Here is a 24,619-nt window from a genome sequence, read left to right as displayed (position 1 = left end):
TTGCTTTGGGTAATACTGGTAGGGTCATTTTAACTACGTTGATTCTTCCAGTCCATGAACATGGAATATCTTTCCATTTCTTTTTGTCTTCTTTAATTTCTTTTAATAATGTCTTGTAGTTTTCAGTGTACAGGTCCTTCACATCCTTTGTTAAGTTTATTCCTAGGTATTTTATTCTTTTTTTGCAATTACAAAAGGAATTGCTTTTCTCATTTCTTTTTCTGAAATTTCACTGTTAGTATATAGGAATGCAATGGACTTTTGTACATCGATTTTGTAGCCAGCAACTTGACTGTGTTCATTTTTTGTTTTTAATAGCTTTTTTGTTTTTTGTTTTTAATAGCTTCTTTTTTTGTGTGGAGTCTTTAGGATTTTCTACATAAAGAATCATGTCATTTGCAAAAAGTGACAATCTGACTTCTTCATTCCTGGTTTGGATGCTTTTTATTTCTTTTTCTTGCCTGATTGCTCTGGCTAGGACTTCCAATACTATGTTGAATAACAGTAGTGACAGGGGCCACTGTAGGGAGCCTTCTTGGCATTTGTTTTTTACAGTTCTTAAGCTCCCTTTTCCTTAAAAAATATTACAGTTTCTGTCACTGGTGGATTCTCCTCTCTAACTCGCTGGTGACTTATTTGTAATGTGTATCACTATCTTTCAGTGTGAAGACTTTGGAAATCCCCTTGACGTCCTTTCTTGCCAAATTCATCTCAGGTTGCCCGACAACAATTTTATTTTCCTAATCTGGCCAGACATCTCTGACATATTTTAGCATGTGGGCATTTCAGAGTTTAACATAGTAGCATGCTGCATAGAATTGAAATGAAGCTTTCCAGTGGGACAGTGGCCACAAGTCATCTCAGAGAACAATTAAAGTTCTTTAAATGTGGGAAAAACTCTCTGGGGAACTAGAATTTCTTGCCTGGGATGTAAGTGGTTTAAGGTAATTAGAAGCATTTTGGCATCACCCGAGAGTTTTATCCAAATTTCTGGTTCTTCAAGATTCATTGACAAGGTGGGTTTAAGAGTTCTGCCCTCAAAGGGATTTATAAAACTTTTCACATAGAGTCTAACCTTCTCTACTGATCAAAAATATTTTTGGAATTTGAGCATGTGTAAGTCATTCTATTTCTCAATTGGAAAATATAGTTGACCCTTGGTTTTTATTTTGTTTTATTTTATTTTAAGAGGGGAAAGAAAATCAATTAAATATATTTTTTGAGTACATGCTAGATGACAGGCAAGAAATAGATACTTTATTCAGCCCATACTGACGCCAGTGAGAGTAAAACCAGACGATTGCTGAGACTGTCAAAGCACAGTGGAGAAGGAGGCTGGCTGAGCAATTAACAGGAAGCCTGGGTCAAGGCATGGAAGGGACATGACCAGTTGTAGCCTGCTTACTAGCAACATCCTCTGCCCCCACCATCCAAGTCAGTGATTTCCCCTTATTTCAGTTGGTAGCCTGAACTGGGTCTTGACTTAGCTGTTCAGGAAGATTAAAATGCCTATGGAAATGCTTCTACTTATCTGACCAGTAGCCACATGTGATAAGTCATGATAAAAGGCAGGGGATAACTTATAAAATGCAGGGGTTAACTCATCACAAACCTGATCTAAGAATGTAAACATAGCCCAGCCAGCTTAGGTCCAGCCTCCTGCATGTTTTGGGCAGGCTAAGGTCAGTGACAGCTTTTAGGCTTTTAGACCTTGATGTCCAGTTCTAGGGAAGGATAATAGGGATTGGAAATGTTACTTCAATGGCCAGGATGGTTACTGTTCTTTTTCAAATCCAGGTATGAAGACAGAATTAAATACTTTTTCTTGCCATTGTGCCATGCTTAACTTTCATAGTTCCATATTATTAAAAAAAAAAAATTATGCTTCATCTCTACTAACTTCCACAAAGAATTTGAGGCAGAATGTAAGAGTATTGTCCATGAAAGTCTCATGGACCCAGGTGTCCTGAGATCTTCTTTATAGAGAAAGCAAATTATGCCCCAGAAAATTTCTTTTTTCTAATGCCCCCTTACACAAAGAATACTGAAAAGTTTGGCACGTTCTTCTTGCATGGAATTGTGCCAGACCCCATCAGTTCTATTTAAGCAGAGAAACCAGATTTCCTTGCTTGATGCTCCCTCATTAACTATATATGTATGTGCATGTGTTTCCAGTCTTCACAAATGGGAATTTTTCTATTTTGCTTTCTAACGCCACAGGACCACATATGTCAGTGGTTTCTGTGACAGTTTCCAACCCTCTTGTTCTTTCTAGCTCTTTGCTTCTGAACAGATGGCATGGTTATCAGTGTTAGTGTCTAGATCCTTCTAGGGTTTCGTATGTTTTGTAAAAGGGCATAACTCATTAAGTTCAATAATTTTTGTTGACTACTTTCAATTTTAAACCCTGAAAGGCCCAAATATATAGATTTTTAAATTAAAATTTATTGGGTTGACATTGGTAGTAAAATTACATCGTTTTCAGGTGTACAATTCTGTAATACATCATCCATATATCACATTGTGTGTTCACCACTCAAAGTCAGTTCTCCTTTCATCACCATATATTTGACCCTGTTTACCCTCTTCTACCACCCCCTCCCCCATTACTCTCTGGTAACCACTAAACTGTTGTCTGTATCTATGAGTTTTTGTTTAAAAGGCCCAAATATTTGACAGATACTTGGATGGCTTTATGTACGCCAAGTAAGTTACCCCTAATGTCCTACTAGGAGCCTTTCTCCCCAGATGACACCCATCCAGGGCCACGGAAAGCACTGCCTTCTTATTATTAACCTTCCCTCAGGACAGGAGAAGACTTAGGTTACAAGTTTGGGCCAAGATTTTTCACTTTTGGAATTTTGTGCATACTCAGATTTGCAAACTTCTATTGTCATTGTACCAGCTACCAAGTGGCAGCTCAAAGCCTTTGCTTTGCAGAAATCCTAGTTTTGGGCACTTAAGGTAACTTGTCAACTCAGCAGAATGTCCTCTTTTCCTAACATGGTTTCTCCTTTGCATACAAAATCCCCAACTTCCCTGTGATGATTTAAACTAAGATTAACTAAGAGTTACATTAAAACTATCACTTACTTTTAAATACCTGAAAAAAACAAACAACAACACCCAAAAACCACAAAACCCTCTGCCCTTTGTTTAGCTACAACCTCCTCTTCTTTTCTTCTTTTTATAAAATATTTTTCCCTTTAAGTTCTATTTCTTAACTCTTTTTCATCACTCACTTTAAAGATCTCCATATACACCTTAAAGGAGAAATTTTTTAGGTAGAATTTCAAATTCCTACCATCTTGGGGCAAGAGTGAAAATGTGAGTTGCCTTTCCTCAGCTTTGTTGTTCTCTGTCCTATTGTCACGCAGCAGCCTACCCGTCTGTCCCCTTGTATCTGCCCCTAAAAAAAGGAGAGTCTGTGAGACGGATCCTTTCAGGGACTTTGCCTCACCTTTGTGCTTGCACCTTATGTCTCCCTGTTTGGCCCCAAAGGATGGCTGGTTAGTCAACGACGGGTAAGATTCCTCAAGGGAGGAACAACCTAAGACAGGCACAGTCACATGGGGGCCATCTGGAGAACTCATGGGGTTGATAGAGGTGGTCATAGACCCCACCTTCCCCCAGCTAAGGAGAGCTTCTGCCTCTGTGGCTATATTCCTTCCCACAACCTGCTTGGGAAGAGATTCAATGATGTGATAACATCAGTTCTCCATCTATCTTATCAGTAAGTTTCAGCATAAAGGTTTTGTCCCTTGGGGAGATACTTACAACAATTACAAAGACATCCTGGGACTTTCGGTTCTGGCTGCCTACAGGCAAGGGTGATTGGTTTGAATCAGTTTCCTTGTATACTGTGTGAAATTCACAGTTCTTGAGGTTGACAAGCTTTACTTCCTCATTTGTAAACCAAGAAAAGCTATTCATTGGCCCGATTCGGGGCTCTCAGTCCTTTGCAGCTGTGAGACCCTTGGCCCCACTTGCACTCTATTCTTGAATACTGCCTTTCTTAACCTTGTGCCACCCTTCTCACTTTCCACAGCTCTTGTCGTGTAGGATGTGACACTATCCCACAGAGGTGTCCTTTGTCTAGTACTCTTTTGACCCTGAACTAGAGAACAGAAATTGCCTTTGGGTTTCATCAATTGCCCAAATGTTGGAGAATTTGACTTCTGGTTCAGGGTCTTTGCCATCTCTGGGAAGTAAATTAAATAAAAGCATTTCACATCAGAAGTCAGTTCTCTAAATGCAAATTGATCTCTTCATGACTGTAATGTGATGGCTTTAACAAATACAAACACAAAAACAGAAAAAAGCAAACAAGTCCCCTGCCTTATTACAGATAGACACACTTATAAAGAATCCGCTCTGGTCTGTGTACAGCCAACACTGTATTTGGGAGGCAATATCTCATTTTTTCAAAACTAAATATAATTGAAGTTTCCTCAAGAATAAAAAATTAAAGCTGTATAGGTATGTGTGAATATATTATAATGTATAATGTACATTATGCATGTGTACATATGTATACATATTACATATACACATGCACATTTTATATATACATATAATATATAAAAGTATAATTATATAATATATGAATATATATTATATATTATAATTTATAATATATAAACAAGGTAATTATATGTTATACATATATTTACTTTATTTTGGGACCCACAACATAAGTTTAAAAACTGATTCTGCTCATGAAATTATTATTATTCTCATTAAATATTTGTGAAATATCTAGCATATGTGCAGTGATAAGCACTTAGGAATGATGGGAATGCAAAGGATTATATGAATAGGACATGTGCTCTCAGGGGTCTTGAATTTGAGTTGTGCACACAGATATGTTATCTATAAGAGGTGAATAAATATTTAGATAGGACATGATGAGTACCAAATGTTTGGAAGATTATGCCTGTGGAGGTCGATGCCTCAAAAGAGGCTTGCAGAGAAGGTAGTCTTAATTACTCTGAAATGGAGTGATTGAAGGGTGAGGCATGGTGGTGGCAGAAGAAAATCCTGAATCATCTGAGTCAGATGGAGTGAAGGGAAGATGCTTGACTGACCATGTTCTCTTCTTTCCAGAGAAGCAAGAAGATGGATGATGTACACGAAAGACAAGTAGCCTAGGAAGAGGACTTCTGGCCTTGGCCATGAGTTATGTGACCTCAGGTAAGTCACTTAATATCTTAGAATCTTAGTTGCTATATTTGTGAATTGAGAGCTGGTTTACTCATTGAAATAGGGGCAAGATGATAAGTAGCATGGAAAGTCTAAGCAATTATTATAGTTTATGAAAGAGCAACTAAATAGATTGCTTCCTGATCAGTAATAAAATCATCAGAAGCTCACAGTTCTAAGGTACTGTCAGTTTATAATTATGATTGAAGGATAAGCTTGTCAAAAGACCATAACATATGTGCTGAGAAATGTGGTGAGATGGAATGCATGAAACTAGGTAAGATTAATAATGATGGGGCTTAGGTAGTTGGAGAAACGTTCAAGAGCTTCATAAATAAAATGACAAAATATAAAGTTTAAATAAATGGTTTAGTTATCTTATGAATGTAAAAAGCTCATGTTCTTATTATGATCTGGTGAAACCCTCCAGAGTGTAGCTTCTAGGCTAAGCAATGTCATGGGTTTTAAGTTACACAAGAGATTTGAGTGTGTTAGGTTGCAGTAATGCCTGCTCTGAGAGCTCAATTAAACATCCTGGTTTTCCACTAGTGAGCTAGCATCCAATTCAAAATAGGCTGCAGTGAGTAAGGCTTAAAGAAAATAGAAATGGACAGCTGTGGTCACAGCAGAAGTGAAAGGAGGCAGTGCATACCCACAACAGTTTACAGGCTTATGGGGAATGATCTGAAAATATACCTGAGAGTCAACGTGTATGTAGGAGGAGACACAGGTATGAGTCATGACCGAAAAATAACTCTCTGGGAACCTAAAAACGTGACTTTCAGAACTCAGGGATCTCAATTCTGCTTTAAAGGTAAAGGGAAGTGAACCAAGTCTTGTGCCACTGGGAACACTATGATTAAATTGTCAGTTCTCACCTTGGCTCACATAAGTTTACTCTTCTGCCCACCTCTACCTCCACCACAACATACTCTAGGTAAATTGAGTGAAATTTTTTTATAGTTTTCTATTATGGAATTCAGTTGTCCCAGGCCAAGAAAATAACCTACTCTAAATCTATCTTTAAATGCCCAAAAACTCGTTTCAGAAAGGGATACAAAATGAAGTTATGTCTAAACGCCCCACTAATTATGGAATCCAAATGAAAACAACAGTGAGATCATCCTTTTGCCTGTCAGATTGGGGAAAAATAATCATGTATTAGATGGTGTTGGTGACCCACCCATGTCCCCTTGGCTGACCCCAGAGTTTGCCTGCAGACATATCTTAGACACGCCGACATCTTCCTGCGTCTTTCTTCCAGAAGGCATTCTCTGGACACAGGAGTATGCTTTGTCACTGCACAGGTCTGATGGGGCGTAACTGAAAGATAATGCCTTGGAGTCATCGGCAAGCACTGAGGGTTGGTGGATAAATACTGTACTTCCTTGCCTTTCAGTGAGATAATTGTAAATTATCTCACACAGCCTCCCTGAAGGTCTCCAGAATAATTGAGACCCAGTTGCCCATAGGTAGGGTGATCAGCTGATTCCAGATTTCCTAGAACTGTCCCAGTTTTAGCATGGGAAGTCCTGGGTCCTGGGAATGCCCTCAATCCTCTATAAACTGGGATAGTTGAGTACCACAGAGATAGCTGGCTAGTTGATGGACTCCTTATTGGGTTTCCTCCCTTCAGTGTCTCACTTCCCCAGCCCCCCACATGATTCCTAGGGTCATCTCCTAAATAAACTACTGCATACGTGGAATTATGAATTTTTTTCAATGTCTTTTAGTTGTACTAGATTCTATGTTGTTAGTGTAGGAGCCCTATTTTACTCAATACTGCCTGTCCACATCGAACAGAGTGCATGAAGCATAGTTCATACTCAATAAATATTAGCTGAATGAATGGACCCTGTGTCATTAACCAAACAGATTTAATAGACATTATCTGCTGTGTGTTAATGCCAGCCTATTTGTTCCTTTTGAGTTTCCTTATAAATCTGCCAGCCACATTGATCAGGTTGTAAGTCATCACGTCATTAGTTTTACAGAAATGATGTATTATTGAAGTCTTTTACATCTTTTGATCATCTTACTATTCATCCAAATTCAAGAGTTTTAAAAAATACAAATGGAATAATGAAAAAAATCAACATGTGAGTAGTGTTATCTAGACCAGGTATTTTAGTTGTACATTTTCTCATTTAATCTTCAGGGCAACCTCGTCATTTAATATAATTATTCTCGGTTCCCAGAAAGTTAAGGCTTAAGATTTTTTGCTCATAATCACACAACCAAGCAGGGACCGTGTTTCTCACTATCAATCCTGTGTTTTTCTCATTGCATTATGGAATCCACTGTAATTAGCTAGTAGGTTATCTCTCAAACCCACCCATATTCATAGAATTCTATGAAAAGAAAATTCTGGAGACAAAAAAGCATGGGCCACAATGGGTTTGCTCTTCCTGGTAATTAGTTCTTCACTGCAATTTTTTTTTTTTTTTTTTTTCCAAATCAATCCTCCTGACAATAGCAACTTTTGAAATAGTCTTCTAAGTCAGTGCTGTACTTGCTCTCAAACACGTGTGAGAGTTTTAATCTTTGTCATTCAGCATCATTTGATTTCCTGAATAAAGAAAAAAATGCAGGATGTTTAGAGATATATATTTATAGTTGATTTTAATTTCCTGTTTGCCCTTGTAATTATGGTTTTCCTTGTGAAAACTGTGTTTGAAATATATTTTCTGTCCACATGTCTTTTCTCATCTTAAAACAGCAAGCAATCATATATAAGACAATAGTCTCAACAGTTATTTTCCTTATTTAGTACTTTTTAGATCACTTACATGCTTGAATTCAGTGACAGCACAGTTTTGCATGTGAGATGGAAGGAGAATGTGCAGCTAAAATCCCCTGAGTTCTCTTACTGCCAATTTTGATTGTAGATTCAAGAAAAATTAAAATGGTGAAGAATGTTTCAGATGTTCATTTTCAAATCAAAGTGGGTGTTGAAACTGGAAGTTCACAACTATATGTTATCACCAGCCAACTTCTCTGTCCCGGTTTGCGTGTTCACCCTCTTTCCCCAGAACTAACTGAAGTGGGTGATGCTAGGAGAGCTGATTATGCTAAATCTTTAGTGGCCCCTTGCAAGTGTGAAAGAAGAACAACTGATAAGATCCTCCAAACCCCCAAATTATGGTCTTGAATCTATTGGAGTGCCTACAATTCCCATCATTAGTATTATTATGGCTTCAATTTAAGACATAGAGGGCACTCTTTTAAAGATATTCATAAACTTGGTAATGATAGTAACAATGATGATAACACTTTACTATGAATTCACTCATTGAAGTTGTTAGAAGATTGTAGGGATTTCTTAGATGTGAAAGAAAAAAGGAGTGGGGCTGAAGCAGTGGTCCTTGGGCTGGAATTCCTGAGCTCGTTAGAGTCTAAGAACTTTAGGATCCAATGGTATAACCATAACCATGACCATAACCATAGCCATAGCCATAGCCATAGCCATAGCCATAGCCATAGCCATAGCCATAATGTCAGTGTTTCAGAAGTAGCAAAAGCCAGAACAAAAACAACAGGAAAAACTTAGAATTCATTGAGTGCTTACATTGTACCTGGGTTTTACTACATTAATTCATTCTCTCCTTACCATACACTGTGGAGTTGATTTTATTATTCTCACCTTATAGATGAGGAAACAGAGACTTAAATAAGTTAAGTAATTTGTTGAGGCTCACAGAGCTGGTAAGTGGCAGAACTGGAGTATGAACTTCTGTTAGTGTGACTCCAAAGCTTATGACTTGAGGACACCAGGTTACCAAGGTGACAACCAAAACAAACATTGCTTACACCCCACCTTTATGTACATTCAGGCTTGGGTACAGAAGAGGATCAGTCCAGATAAAGGGCAGGTAGTGGCAGAGCTACGACTGTGGCCCCTTTCTGTGGCCACTTGGTTGTGGATAAGCTGTGGGGTACCTGAGAGCATGCTGGTTTTATCCCAGTTTTTCTCCCTTTGAAGTTCCTGTAGTGCGTTATGATCTGTGATAATTTTCTTTCGGTTTTGTCTGCTCTACTCATGACCACTGCTGAAAGCTTGCCCATTTTTGCCAGTATACTGCTATGTTTGAAAAACAAGACAGAGAAAGAGACTCAGAAATCATACTAATTCGGGCATTTCAGGAATAGGTAAATTCTAGTCTATAGTGGAGTATAGTTATTTTGAGCAATTGAAAGTAGGTTATAAAGTTACCACTCTGAATTACTGCTCTAGTACTGTGGTTCTCAGCTGGGAGAGATTCTGTACCCCAGGGACTATATCTGGAGACGTTTTTGATTGCCACAACTGGAAATCGGGGAAGTGTTTTTGACATCTAGTTGGTAGAACCAGGGGTGCTGCTAAACATTTTACAATGCACAGGGCAGCCTCCTCAACAAAGAATTATCTGACCCAAAATGTCAGTGGTGCCAATTTTGAGAAACTCTATACTAATAAAACATATTGGAAACGAATATAATTTTTACAAATTTTTCTATATGGCAGTCAGAAGAAAATGAATATATTTTTATGCCCCATTCTCAAAGTTATCATATTCTTACACAATAGTCATGCAAACATGTGTGAAAATATGGTTTACTCACACTGAAGATCCTTCTAACCCCCTTCTCCTCCTCTGCCCCACCCCCGCCCCACTCCTCCTTCTCCACTTCTTTGTTCTTTTGCATGGATGGGCTGCATGTGTTTCCTGGAAATAGAGAATTCTGAGTCTCTTTCATGCTGGGTTTAAGAACAGCAGGAGTACACTTAAAAGCCAGTTTTGTTCCCCTCAGGTAGCATCTCATTAAACAAAACCAGTTTTCTTCAGAACTCATTCGGCATTGTTTCTTTTGTACCTTGTTTACCTATGTGAGGGCATAAATGATTGGCAAGAGCAGGACAAACCCTTGTAAACAGTGTTGGGTCACGTGGCCAACGTGTGAGAGCAGTTTTACAGTAACATCATAAGTCCTTGGAAAGGTGCATTTTCCTTTCATAAAATAACGGTGGAATCAGATGATAAAGCTTTCTAGGCAGTCTGCTTGTCTTTCCTGCTTCTAGACAACCCTGCTCTTAGAAGCACTCAGAAAGAACTTCTGATACTGTATTTTTATAATTCCTCCAGAAGAAATATTTATAACGCCCGTTCTTTATTGTTATCTCCAAGTAACATAATGTTCAATTAGACTGTCTTATCTTAATATCTTCTGTTGTAATTCAAAGTCGTCCAGATTAATGAAAATAGAAAATTGTTCCGTTATTATCTATATCTATATCTATAATCTGTATATACAGACTTGAAAACAACGAAACCCGATCTCTGTTTTTCTAAATAACTTACATTTTTGGACCTTGTCTGCAGGTCCTATTTCTAACCCATTTATCTCTCATATTCCTGGAATACTTGTTACAAATGGAAATTCCTGTGTTTTACTCCTCAGGCATCTTCAAGGGGGTGGGGCCCTGGGAATCTGTAGTTTTAGATTCCTAGGTGATTTTTTATGCATTGAAAATTTTCAGACCCACCAGAATAACAAGATTGGTCTTCTTTTGCAGATTATTTTAGTGAGCATTCCCTGTTGCTCTGGAGAGTAGCTTTGCTTTCCACATTAACTGGTTGTCAGGTATATGTTCTCCTTGGTCTATGGTTATCCACAAACAAAATACACATAGTAGTCTTACCAGCATATAACAAGAGCCATCAGAGAATATGGATGCATGGTGTTGTTATTGAAAGAGTACATAAACATTTGAAATGCATATTTTTTCTTTTCTGGGAGAAATAGCTCAGGGAAATGAATCTATCTCCTTTTGGGACCCATACACTTCAATTAGTCTTTGCCTGATAAATGGGCATTTGTCTTATTATAATAGCATACACATTCTTCTACTATTGGAGTATGGTTTATGATGTCTAGGTAGCCATACTTGTGCTTTATTTTAATTCTAACTCTGACAATTCTTAAAAGACAGCCAGATTTAAAAAAGATGCACATTTGTAAAATGCTTGCTTCAAGTTAGTTCTCTTTGGGGCATATAATGTTCTTTACAGCAATTTCCAGCATTACTGGGGCTAAAAGTGGAAGGTTGGGGTAAGGAAGAAACAGGGTAGATTCATAGGCCATCAAATGGTCCTTCAGCCCTTGGCATAGGAGGCCCCCAAAAGAAAGCCTCAGTGTATAGGGTCCATTGGACCAATTCCACCAATAGGGCATATTTTCATGATGCATCACAATCTTGGTTTAGAGGGACCCAGGACTCCATGGGTTCTGTATTCTAAGCACTAACAATGCAGGCCATAACAATGGTCCTAGGAATCTTTATCCAACCCATGGTGTACTGGGGCTTTGGGCCAAAGAGATGAAAGATCCTGGTCAAAGGTACCCAAGATGTCAGGAATGATAACTCTGCTTCCTGTTACTGTTTTATTTTTTTCTCATGTAAAAAGACTTTTTATTAGGGTAGTGGTGGTGATTATTTTACTTTGATAGTTATCCTTGGCTTGATAATTAGAAGATTTAATTATTGTACACCAAACATAATGAATGCATTCTAGGCATGCATTAAGGAATCACTAAGGTGCCCTGTAAGTGTTCTCCCTTATGTATTCAGGAATAATTTATTGTCCAGGAACTGGTTGGTATAGAAGGAAACCAAGTTAACCATGGCCACCAGGGCCACTTGGGTCTAGAAGCCTTTGCTGCTCTTGACACTACTGTCCAAATAATTTTTCTCACTTGTTGCTTCACTTCGCTCCCTCAGCCAGGCTGCACAGGGTAGTACCCTGAGTGTCCATGGCCCATTGGATGGTGTTGGAGGTGAGAATTCGGTTGTGGAATCTGACTTCCTTCGACATTAAAGGAAGTGCTAGAATGAGAACTGACTAACTCTGAGCCTAACTTATGAAGGAAATGGGGACGTAATCCTTGTAGATCTGTGCATTCACCCAGGTGAAAGGAGACATTCAGAGAGACCCCACAGGACTGCTCTGAAGCCACGCAGTATAGATGAACTAAATAGTACGTACATATCAAGGTGGGAATTTGTTTAAGAAGTAGCCTAAGAAAAAGAACAATGAAATATTGAAAATGCTATGCTGACTGTTCTCTCTCTTCAGGCCAATGATTTCCCTTTGCTAAGAACATATGCTCCTCACTGCCAAGGTTATTGAACTCTTACCATGTGGTAGCCTTTTTAAAGCCCCACAATTCCTAGTGGTAGTTTCCTGCTGTCTTCTTCTTTTTCTGGATGAGGAAATGAAGTTTAGCAATATTAACTCTTCTAAGGTTATGCCAGCAGGGCTGGCCGTCCAACTTCAGAGTTTATGCCCTTACCCGTGATATATGACGTCTCTTTAGGGTGAAGAGCTGGGGAAACATGAAAGCAGATAAAAGTGAATGAGTAGCTCTGAATTGTTTTTGTGGAATTATTTAAGAAACTAGTCGACTGCCATGATTTTGGAACTGGGAGATAGAAGTTCATGGTGCTAATAGCTAAAGAACTCTTCCAGAGTCTTTTATTTGCAACTAGGAAAGTAAGTTGCATTGCCATGTACGCCTCATCCCTTCACATTTCCAGAGCTAAACAGGCAACTTTTATTCATTTGATTTACACAAGACTATAATGACCCAAACCTATTGTTATTCCATATTACTTTGTAATTTGCCAAGTCTCACCTAATGTGTTGCATATTTTGTGTTGGCCCTGTCGGGTATTGTCTCTTGGGGTAAGAAATGGGGTGGGATTCATATATTTTATTACTGAGCTGTCTTAATGCTTACTCAGGGAAGCATTCATCATCTGTGATGATACTATGATTGGTGTTCTCAGTTGGTGCCCAAATATTCTTTAGACTCAGGACCCCATTTATTTTTCCCCTTACATTCAAAATAGTACTTATCATTGTTTCTGGACAGGTTTTTGTTTCTCCTTGATCATGTAGTTCCTGTTTAGCAGTGATGAAATTACTGCTTACGTTTCCTATTCAACCCCTGAAACTTAGATTTAATCTGTTAGAACAATGTTTACATTTTGTGTTTGTTTCTTTTTCCAGTTGAATCAACCCTGTATACATTCAGCCTTTGCCCAATTGTGACATCTACCCCAGTTAAACATGGATGTTTTTATTTTCGTTTCCTTATCTACCTATTGCTTTCAAAACAGACGTGGTCTGGATTTTCTTTTCTAAATTCTGAGCTGGGTTATATATCAAAATGTTGTTCATCTTTGACTTCCACGTGTTTCAAACCCCACTTGCTTAATAAATATTTGTTGAATAAATGAATGAATTTAAGATGGGTTAAAGATTGGATTCTTCCGGTAAAGGACTTCATAATCAACTACCAGTGGGGACTTTCCTATTTTTCAGTGGTTTGCACTATCTTTGAGGTCTACCGTGGTGCTCATTCGATATATTGACATATTGTTTTATGATGTTGATTTGCACAGTCTTATATTGTGCAGTGAAGTCTGAGTGGTAATGTTTGGCAAGTAGGAAGGATCTTTAATTTGCTTTCAGTGATTCAAACATGTTTCCATAACAACTGTTTAGTTGGTTTCCTTGATTTATATTTACATATATATGTATATATGCATATACATATATGCATATATGTATATGTATGTATTTGAAGCTTGGTCAGAAACCAGACTTTCACGTCTTGCATATTTGAATTTTTATACTGCTTCTCTTTTAGTTTATATCATTTTATCATTTGTGGAAGAGCTAACTTTATTTACCTATGTGTAAGAATGTGGACCAATTTTGAATATGTAATTAGGTGTTACCAACAATAGTAGAGCTAAATCCCATGGATTTTACTATTTTTGACACTTTTAAACAATAATCAGGGAAAAAGTCAGCCAAAATAATTGACTAAATTGGCTAAATAATTTTAATCCAAATGTGCAATTTGTAGGTAAAGTAAGAGATCTAAAATTAATATACTAAGGTTGAAAAATTTCTGCAGCAATTACTTGACTGACATATCGTTCCTTATCTGACTTATCTAACCATCTTATCTTCAGGTGGTTAAATGAAGGAACTTAGTGTTCTTTCAGTGCATAAGCAGAATTTATTTGTCCAATGTTTATTCTTGTGCAAAACATTAATTATAAATTATAAAGATGATAGTCATGTTTTATCAGTGGCTGCTGAGTGATAGAGAGGCTTTCTGGGTCCATCCCAGACTGGACCTCAATTATCTTCTACTTCTCTGTGCTAACCTTAGGGCAGGATGAAAAAGTCTGGGACTTTTTAAGGGTTCCACTATACAGTTTTTATGTTGGTTAGAATGGAATGTTGGCCTGGGAATCCAGAAACCTGGATTTTAGGTTTTGCTCTCTAATAACAAGCTGTGTGATCTTTAGAAAACGTCTTTACCTCAGACCTACATTTCCTCACCTGTTAAGATAAAATAAAGATTGAACTGAAGATTGAACTCTCATGATGGTTCTAGCACAGACATGCTATGAGTTAGATCTGTTTTATTTTTATCCCTGAGTCTGGGAAGATATTATCTTTTTGAGCAATGGAAAATTGAGCTACTTTGTGTGGCAAAAGTGAACCCGGGGCTGTTCATAGCCTTTAATCCAATCAGGAAACCCTGGATTCTGGCTACTGGGAACATGAAAGATAAAATAGCTAATAATGATGCAAGGACCATTGCAGAGTGCTTACTGATCAATTTTAAGTAACAGGTGCTATGTAGTTTTCAGATATTTTATTCTCACCACAGTCCTGTGAGGTAGATTTTTCATGTGAAAAAATTGAGAGTTTAATAATTTGCTGATGATTATGAACCTGGAAATTTTCCGAATCAGGATTCAAATCCAGGTTCTGCTTAAATCATGCAGTTAGTGTTGCTCTCCTAAGCTGCACTGCCTCTAGCTCCTTTATTTCACATTGTAACACACTCTGCATCTACTTCAGAACAGATCATTGGGACAGAGAGCAAAGGAGACAAAAAGCCTTCTTCATGGAGCTTACATCCTATCAAGGGCAGATAGCATCAAAGATGTAATAAACAATGAGTTACATGGTGTTTCAACAGATGGTCAGTGCTATGAAATAAGGCAAAGCAAAGTTGGGTGAAGGGAGTTGGAAATGTGTGTAAATGGAGTGGGGTGGGTTGCAATTTTGAACTGGGTTGGCAGGGTGGTTATCATTGGGATGGTGATTTTTGATAAAGGACTTGCGGGAGGTGAGGAAATTAGTTATACGGATATCTGGTAGAAGAGCATTCTGGGCAGAGAGACCAGCGGGGTCCTAATTGGGGAGTGTACATGGTTGTAGCAAAACAGTTATTTACGACAGAATAAATAACCACAATAAAGAGAACATTGAGAACCTAATTTAGACACTTCCATTCCTGCTCATGGTTTTGTTTATTTGTTTTATAAGCAGGTTGACTCTTTTCTTTCTTCTTATCAGTGTGTTCCATCCTGCTTACCCAGCAGCCTACTTAAAAAATTTATTTTCCACAAGAGGCTTTTCAATCTTCATGTAACTGCTCAAATATAGCAGTTCTCAAACTTTCTGATCTCCAGACACTTTTATACTCTTAAAAAATTGTTGAGGACTCAAAGAGTTGTTGTTTTCATAGGTTACTTATTAATATATACTGTATTAGAAATTAAAACAGAAAAATTATGCATTTTGTTTAAAAGAATAAACTTGTTGCATGTTCACATAGCTTATTTTTATGAAAAAAAGCTATTTTCCAAACATCCATCAAAAATACATTTTTTTGCAAATCTCCTTAATGGTTGGCTTAATAGAAGGCGGCTATATTCTCATACCAGCTTCTGTATTTAACCTGTTACAATACGGTGTTTGCGTTGAGGCTTATGAAGAAAATCTGACGATGGGTTGACTCTGTACTTGTAGGTAATACAGCACTATTAGCAGAGCCACATCTGTTAAACTATGCATTACCAGATGATCAGGGACCAATTGGTCTTTGAAGAAAACATGGGCAATGCAACCCTCAGACCTGTCCAGTGGGCCTTATCAACCTCATGTTATCTCTCACTCTCAGTGTCTTTGCCTAATCTACTGCCAAAACCTCTGGTGGCTTCCTAATTACCTGAAAACATAATTCAAATTCCTTACCCTGGTTCACAAGACCCCTAATAGCCTAGCCTCTGTGGACCTTCTTGACTTTGACTATGATCATTTCTCCTTATTCGTCGTGGTACAGTCACAGTGGCAGCATTTCAGTTCCACAGGCTGCTCGAATTCTCAGTTTAATTGGTGATAGCCTGTCAAATAGGCTTTCTAATTATTTGCTTGGGGTACAGCTAAGATACAGACCCCAAAAAGAATTTTGGAAATAATTTATCTAATAAAAGCAATAAAGTTGTGAGAAAAATGAAATATTTTGGGATTAAGAAAACACCTATTTAATCAGTAAATATCTGTGGCATACGTACCATGTGCCAGGCATCATTTTAGGCATTTGAGTCATGTCAAAAAACAAAACAAAGATTTTTACCCTTGTGGAGCTTAGATTCTTGCATGAGAGACAGACAATAAACAATAAACAGAATAAGCAAATCAAGTAGTAGTGGTAAAATACAATAAATGCTGTGGGGGAAAAAAAGCAGAGAAGAAGTGGTTGAAAAAGATGAGTACAGATTGGAGAAAGAAGATGATATTTGAGCAAAGACCAGGGGAAGATGGGAAGTTGTCCATTCAGATAACAGTGGGTAAAGGGTCTGAGAGCAAAGGCTCTAAGATTGCCTGCTGTGTGGGAGGAAAGGCAGGAGGCCAGACCTGTGTGTGTGTGTGTATGTGTGTGTGTGTGTGTGTGTGTGTGTGTGTGTGTGTGTGTCTGTGTGTGTCTGTGTGTGTCTGTGTCTATATATATGTTATTTATGGAGTAGGGAACCGTAAAATGTTAAAGTTCCAGTTTTCCCCAGCTCCTTCTTTCTTAGGAATTAGTTCTAGGGACAAGTTATTTTAACCTGTATAATTTTACTATTTGTAAAAACTTATTTTAAAGTGATTTGAATTGTGTGTTGGCAGAAATTGAAGAGTCAAGTGAAAGGGGTTTCACAAAGATGACCCAGTAATTGACATATTTGTTTTCTGCTTACAATGCAGGGCAGAAAGGATTTAATTGATTATTGGACCTTTATAACCCACCCTCTCCCCACAGTAAAAAAGCTGCATTTCCCTTACTGACATAGGGAAGTCACTTTGATCGAGTGTCAGGTTCCATTAAGGGGGCCACTGGTAGTGGGACTACTCAGGAAGAAGCTAGCTGCCCAGGTCTGTGAGAGTCTCTGCTTTCTCTGTGTGCGGGGCCTTCAGGACAATAGAAATTCCCAGTGCTGCATTAAATGAGGTGTAAAATGCTCCACGGGACACTGGACGAGCAGCTTCGGCATCACCTGGAAACTTGACTGAAATAGAAGTTCTAAGGTCTGGGTGCTGGCCGCACAGAGCTTTTACATGAGTGAGGCCTCTGCTCTTCCTTCTATAACAGAAATTCTCAACCCTGGGTGTATGTTCGATTCCCTGAGAAATTGAAAAAAGCGAAACAAAATAAACAAGCAATGCCACAGCCTCTGTACCAGAGATTCTAATTTAATTAGTCTTGGGCCAAGGGCAAGGGCGTCAGTCTTTTTTCACTCTCCCTGAGTACGTCGAACATGCAGAATCACTATAGTAGGACAGATTTCTCATCCTCAGCATTACTGGTGTTTTGAACCAAGTAGTTCTTTGTTGTGGGGCACTGACTGTCCTGTGCATTATAGGCTGGTTAGCTCCATCCCTGGCCTTTATCTGTTAGATGCACATAGAACCCCTGCCTCCATTTGTGACAACCCAAAATATCTCCAGATATTGCCAAATAGACCGTGGGGTGAGGGTGGGGTGGGGTGGGGTGGGAGTGGGGGGATTGTCCCAGTTGAGAGATATTGCTCTACAGCAATAATTCTCAAAGTTTACTGCAACACTGCCAGTGGAAATGTAATGCTAACCACATGTATAATTAGAAAAAAATTTTAGTAGCCACATGAAAATAAATAAAATAAAACAGGTGAAACTAATGTTAATAATATAGCTAGTTTAATCCAGTATCTTCCAAATCGTATTTCAACTTGCATTCAATATAAAAATTGTTAATAAGATATTTTACATTCTTTTTTCAAGTCCTTGAAATCTGGTGTGTAATGTGCACTTACAGCATGTTTCAATTCAGACTAGACACATTTTGAATGCTCAATATCCACATGTGGTTAGGGGCTGTTGTGTTAGGGTTTAGTGGCCATCAGAGTCCCCTTAAGGGTTGGATAAAGTATAGATTGCTAGGTCCCAGCCCCAGAGCTTCTGAGTCAGTAGGTCTGGGGTTTTGCACTTCTAACCAGTTTCCAGGTTAGGCTGAAGCTGCTGTGTGGTGATCACATTTTGAGAACTACTGATACCGGGAAACCCTGGGGCCTTTGCTGTTAAAAAAGGTGGTTCGTGGACCAGCAGCAGACCTTGGAGTCTTGGAAGAAAATTATGATCCCAGATCGCACCCTTGACCTATTAAACTGTAACCTGCATTTTAACAAAAATGTTAAAAGAAAATGAGACTTGCCTGGATCAAAGCTCTCCTGTTAGTCTCTATACAGTGGCTGGTTTGTCTCCTCAGAACTTTTCTCGGTTCTCTTTCTCTGTTTTTCCCATTTGACTCAAGAATGTTGGGTTTTGTTTTTGCTTTATTTCCCATCAAGCATTCTCTGTTGAAGGCCTAGTGCAATGCGTGGCACATACATAGGCACTTAAATATCTATGGAGTTAATGATCCGATAAAAGGAGAGAAGCCTGGGGACAATGATCAGGTGTCTTTTTTTGGCTTTAGGAATTTAGATAAAAATGTGTTTGGAGATGAGTTGAATACCAAGATTCAGAAACCGAATGTGTGGCTCCTGTTGGCCTGACAGGTGGAATGCTCCTTCCTGTGAACTCCACCTGCACCCAGGAAGTATGGATGACTCACCTTGAAAGAATTGCCTTATGAGAAGCTTGTCAGATTCTTCTTCCTGGCAAAGTGGAGACACATTCTCTTCCTTTTAGAGGAGTGGAAATGCTCTACCTGTTTGTGACATCACCCAGCACCCAGAAGGTGTTCCTGGGATAGCCTTCTTTCAGGGCTGCGCGTTTCTGCCTGAGTGTCAGTGACCACACAGCCTTCTTCACACTTCATAGCCAGTTGGCATTCCAAAGGCATCACGGTCAAGCTGACTCAGTTCTTAATCACCAGAAACACTATTACAGCGTGGAAATTTGGATTCCAAAGGGAATTACTGATGTTATAACATCTGGCTAAAGAATTTTTATATATATATATATATTTTTCACATACAAAAATAGTTTCTTGACTTTTGGATCAATTTCATTTTTTTCTTATGCTTTTAATAATAGAAAATAGTTTCTTCATACTTCTTTTGGGAAAAGGCAGTTAAACCCCCTTTTCTGCTGTGATTTGGGATTAAGTGTGAATTAACCAATGGATTTGGTAACTATATGACTTAATGTGCACAACTTGTGTGTAGACAGATGGAAAGATGGAGTAATTCAGTGGTTACTTTCAGAGGAGGGCAAAAATAAGGAAAAAAAAGCAGAAATGCACAGCAATTTCATAATATTCTACCTCATTTCTCTTTTTCTCACTCATGCCAGGCTTTTGAAAAAATCAAGACATATATAAGAGCAAAAAGTCTATTTTATGTTGTATGAGAGGATTTAAATGAGAAACAATGGCATTGACCCACTTAATGAGCTTGATTATTGTAGGGCAATGGTTGCCTAAGGGTGGAAGCAGGAGGACAGGCCAGTTTGGAGTGACAGCTGGTTGAGAGGACATTGAATCTTTATTAACGCCACTGTCCTATGGATGCACTACAAGGTTTTGTAGTTGAAGGGTGTATACTTTGAAGAGCATGCAATTTGTTGTTTATTTTCAATTTCAAGCAATTTCTCTCTTAAATCTGAAAGGGGTTCAATGGGGGGAGATTGGTGCCATATAATCCCAGGTACATATTTAGTGAATGCTTCACAGGAGAGGTTTGTCTATCATTATGATGAAAAGAGCTACTTAATCTTTGATCTGTGAAGAAGTGAGAAAATGTAGGTGGGATTTCCTTTGATTCAGTCAGTGCATTTGGCAGGTTTGGAAATAGGCCATTACTCCAGACTTTCTCGTGGCTTAGTGGAATACCTTTGGTTATGAAGCTTCCGATACGAGTTATCTGATGCATCTCTGACAATTAAAAGATCAGTAATTCTGCTCCATTGCTTTTTGTTCTGGCAACCATAGTTGAGCCACTCATCTGGGGAAATACCTTTGCTCTGATTCCTTGGGTGAGAAAATTCCCTGACCAGGCTATGCTCTACTGCTACTTAATCAGTGATGCAATTTCTGTTATCCAGTCATGGCGTAGCTTCAAGGCTGGAGTACTTTCCTGGAGCAAGGGATGGCGGTTATGGAGAGAAAAGAGAAGATGAAAATAAAGGGAACTTTATACAAAGCATGAAGATCACTCCAGTAGGTACAAAAGGCATTAAGAGAAGAGAAATACAGACTGAATAGAAACAAGGGCTAAAAATTCAGGTACTGATGGTGTTTAACAGGAAACATTATTTGTGATTGTGCTGTCTCTGTATGTTATCTCATTCATCTCCAATATAATCCTCCAAAACCCATTGCACAGACATTCTTCCCATTAAGTAGGTGAGAAAGCTGAGGCACGAGACATTTACTGATGTAACTGACTCGTGGCTCACCTAGGGATGGAGATAAAGTGAGACCAGAACTTTCCGAATTTTCTTTGCAAGTTTCCCTGGGACCTCTTCTAGTTGTGTGATTGTTATGTGTAATTGCCAGGATTTACAGACATCTCAGAACCAATCCCAAGAAAATATCATCTATAAGGAAAGTTCTGATGTGCAGCATCTGTCCCTATCTTTTAGAAATGGGAGAATAGACTGACTTCCTGATTTAGGTCTTAGCTACCTTTCATCTAACATTGTCTGTTCACACTTTTTAAAATTATATTTGTTGGGGTGACATTGGTTAATAAAATTATATAGGTTTCAAGTGTACCATTCTATAATATGTCGCCTATATATTGCACTGTGTTCACCACCCAGAGCCAGTTCTCCTTACGTCACCGTATATTTGACCCCCTTTACCCTCTTCTACCCTCCCACCCCCTTACCCTCTGGTAACCACTAAACTGTTGTCTGTGTCTATGAGTTTTTGTTTGTTTGTTTCTCTTGTTCATTTCTTGCTTTCAGTTTTGTATCCCACATTATGAGTGAAATCATATAGTTCTCATTTTGGAGTAAAATAGGCACGATTGCTTCATATAAGTACTCTGCAGTTTAACTTCTTTGTGAGTTTGTACTCTGTATTTATTGAGGTCTTTTTAATCCTTTTGTGTCTGGCAACCATAGTCAACCAGTTAAAAATATATTTCTTTTATTAATAAAAATAATTACCATTACTTATTCTTCAATTTTCATAATATTTTATAGGTGATAATGAACCTTCATAGTTTCTTGTTGAAGCACGTAGGTGGGAAGAAGATCAAATTTGAACTGAAATTAATCTGTAATGAAGTTGAGAGCAAAATGGACAATATTGCAGTCAAGTGTTTGAAGGGCATGTCCTTGTTTGCTAAGAAAACATTAATGTTTTTGAAGCTTTTGTGAAACGGTTTGATGTCTAGATGGCACATTTTGTTACACACATATTTTTTGCTCTGGTTATTAGTAGTGAGGATGAGATGTTTATAAAGCTAAACCTGCAGAGCTTCAACCACATTGGAAAAATGACGACAAGAGCAAGTAGCAACAGACCCTCAGCACATGCTAATTGCCTTGGACATAGGCTGTCCAGTCTGCCTGTGACATTCACCATGGGTCGTCCCACAGGCGTCTATTCATCTTCCTTCAGTCAACCTTCAAGGTAAAGGCTTCTATCTAAATGTCCTTAATTTCCCCATGTATGCTCTATAAGCATACATTTTTCTTAAATCAACTAATGTTTTCAGCATCGGTAGTTTACTACCCTCTAAAAATTTGGGAGTTTACCACCCTCTAACTAAAGCAGAATTTTAAAATTGAATGGACAGGTTTATTAGATTGGATTCTCTAAGCAATTCAGTCTGAATCTAAGTTGGTTACAGAGCTAATAGGAGTGGTTCTATGAGGGAGGTACAAAGGACCTATCCAGCTGGTTGTGACTCCTAGGTAAGAAACGCACTGAAGTAATCCACTGTGTGTGTAGTTGTGCTTTCCACCTGTGACTCTATGTGGCAGTTATAGTTAGGTACATACATGGCCTGTTAGGTTGTTTTAGTCATGGATACTTTACATAAACACAAGATGCATAATATTGGATACCTAAGCCTAATAGAGTAATGTTCTTCCCGTGGCCACACCTTCTGTGAGCCTAATATAGCTCAGCTTCGGAAAGAAATAGTTACCAGATTATGTCTCTAAGTGACTCATTCTTTTTTGTTCACCTTTGAGAATAAAAGTCCAAAGAACTTCCAAGTAGGGACAATTTGTTGATTGTAAGGTGGTTAAGAAAAATAATTTGCTGTATGGGAAAGCTCAAATTTTTGCTCCTCAAATATTTTTTAGGTTGTAAAACACGTGGTATCAACTCAGTCTCACATTTTACACAAACTGCCAGGAGGAAGGGAGCTACATGACTGGGAAATATTTGCCATGAGTCAGTCGTAGTAACGGTAATTATATGGATATGCTCTTCTATGTGATGAAATTGGTGATGGGAGGTAGAATTTGAGTGTTTTGTCTGTGTGCCTCAAATTCCATTGCATAGTGCAGAGTTTCCCGAACTGACATGATCATAAGGATCATTTGGGGGTGCTTACTACATATGTGGACTTCCTCCAGACAATTGAATCAGAATTTCCAGTGGTAGGTTCTGGGAATATGTGTTTTTAATAAGAACTTTAAATTATTCTTATGATCATGCAAGTTTGCGGATGCCTACCTTTGTGGGTAGTGGAGGAAGCCTCTAGGCTCTTTTAATTACAGGCAACTCTTTCATCGTGTTTAAAATGTTCTAAGTACATACATCTTAGTGTGTTCCATAAGGTAGGCAGTACAGGTATTGCCACCTTTATTTTATACTTATGATGTCCACTTACCTAACTAAGCCAACAGTTCCTAAGGGTTTGGTTGATAATAAGAGCAATAAAAGATTTTAGGGTCGTGGTGGTGAGGGCTGGTTGTCTACTCTGTATAACAGTGTGGCCAGGATGAAATGAGCATGTTTCAGATGATAGTCTGTGACATAAATGGACATTGGCAGGGCATTTATTAGAGAAGCAGGCCCAAAATGTGTCTGTAAATCTGATGAAGGTACAATGCACTATATCCTTTGATGTTCTTTAATTGCACTTCATAAGGTACACTTGAGACATACATGGCAACATTCAGAGTTGGATTCTGTGCCCTGCTGAACTATTGGCTGAACACTGACTGACTAGAGACTAAGGCTCAGGTTCTGTCTGTAAGGATTTCGGGGAAGAGGTCTCAACGGATTCTTACACCCTGCTAAGGCAAAGATGGAGAGTAGATCTAAAATGTTTTAGCCAATTCACATGCCTCAGATGCTATTAATTTTTACCAGTGAGGGGTCCCACTTCTAACATTCTTCATGCTAATTTTCAAGTCACTAAAAAACCCTTTTATGATTTTCAAAATATGTTTTTTCTTTGCCTGCATCGCTTTTGTTTTATTCTTCTGAGTAAGGCCTATTCATTCTTTAATACATCAATTCAAGCACCATCTCTTCTTGAAAGTGTTTTCTGGTCCTGTAGGATTTTGCTATTAATAGTCTACAGGCAAGCATCATTGGCATGACTTGGGAGCTTGTTATAAATGCAGATTCTCAGTCCCATGTGAGACCTGCTGACCCAGAATCTTCATTTTAACAAGATTCCTGGTGATTTGGAAGCACATTAAGTTTGAGAAACACTATTCTAGAAGTTAGATGCTCCTCATTTATGCTTCCTAATATGTGATAAAACTGTGATCATGGCTCTATTAGGACATTTATTACAATGAATTGCATAATTAATCATTTTTTGCCTCTTCTTCTAGGTTAGTCACCATGTCTTACTCATTTCTCCACTCCTATCACCTGGTACATATTGGATGTTTCATTCATGTGGAATGAATGAATAACCTCACTTGCTGATGACAAAATTAGTTGTTCAAATCTAAATGCAAATTTCTGAGACTTCCAGCTGGCTTATATGTCCTCACACACTCAAAGTCAGAATGCGTAGAAGACAGGACATCAGCCAGCTTTCTAGGGCTATTAGTGAGAAGAAAGTGGTTGTTGAACATAGGAGCAAGACAGCAGTGGCATGATGGGAAATTCA

At 38.4% G+C, this 24,619-nt stretch overlaps 1 long non-coding RNA gene across 1 annotated transcript in view; it reads left to right on the top strand.

Annotated features, from left to right (window-relative positions):
• Positions 1–5,105: 5,105 nt before the first annotated feature.
• The window catches only part of LOC141570434 (uncharacterized), a 475,324-nt gene continuing 455,810 nt past the window's right edge, over positions 5,106–24,619 (top strand). Inside the window, exon 1 of the long non-coding RNA XR_012494439.2 lies at positions 5,106–5,193. This is a non-coding gene — a long non-coding RNA (uncharacterized LOC141570434). The remainder of the gene's footprint in view (positions 5,194–24,619) is intronic.

Source organism: Rhinolophus sinicus, chromosome 3 (assembly GCF_057876585.1).
Source record: "Rhinolophus sinicus isolate RSI-liver-muscle chromosome 3, RSI-T2T, whole genome shotgun sequence".
In the NCBI taxonomy this organism is placed as follows: domain Eukaryota; kingdom Metazoa; phylum Chordata; class Mammalia; order Chiroptera; family Rhinolophidae; genus Rhinolophus; species Rhinolophus sinicus.
This window is presented reverse-complemented; position numbering and strand designations above follow the sequence as displayed.